This window comes from Triticum aestivum, chromosome 6A, assembly GCF_018294505.1.
Source record: "Triticum aestivum cultivar Chinese Spring chromosome 6A, IWGSC CS RefSeq v2.1, whole genome shotgun sequence".
NCBI lineage: Eukaryota > Viridiplantae > Streptophyta > Magnoliopsida > Poales > Poaceae > Triticum > Triticum aestivum.
This window is the reverse complement of record NC_057809.1, coordinates 4,981,707-4,982,028: the sequence shown is the minus strand read 5'-3', so window position 1 is coordinate 4,982,028 and position 322 is coordinate 4,981,707. Positions and strand designations below refer to the sequence as shown.

Below are 322 nucleotides of genomic sequence, written 5' to 3'. Positions count from 1 at the left end.
GGCACCAGCCTGCCTGTAGGTGTTGGTGCTGAGGCTGAATGAAAACGAGGGGTTCAGACTCCCGGGCGCTGTCGTTTACTGCGAAGTAAGTATCAAAGATGAATGGAAGCTTCAGATAAGGAATGCACTAAGGGAGTAACAGAAAGGACCTGCACACGGAAATGCCCAGCAAGATGGACTTCTATTATTTCCATTGCTACCTGCTGCAAATAGTCTCATCACCGCCGCCTGCAGAAATCAACAGATCAGAAGTCTCTTTTAGCAAACAAAACATCCATATATGGATAAATACTTGTGGCCAGCTAGAGCTGTACAATTCACA

General features: G+C 46.3%; 1 long non-coding RNA gene across 1 annotated transcript in view; it reads right to left on the bottom strand.

Moving 5' to 3' along the window:
* Positions 1 to 6: 6 nt before the first annotated feature.
* The window catches only part of LOC123131591 (uncharacterized), a 2,081-nt gene continuing 1,765 nt past the window's right edge, over positions 7 to 322 (bottom strand). Inside the window, exons 2-3 of the long non-coding RNA XR_006464198.1 lie at positions 150 to 228; positions 7 to 78 (exon numbers count right to left, since the gene is read on the bottom strand). This is a non-coding gene — a long non-coding RNA (uncharacterized lncRNA). The remainder of the gene's footprint in view (positions 79 to 149; positions 229 to 322) is intronic.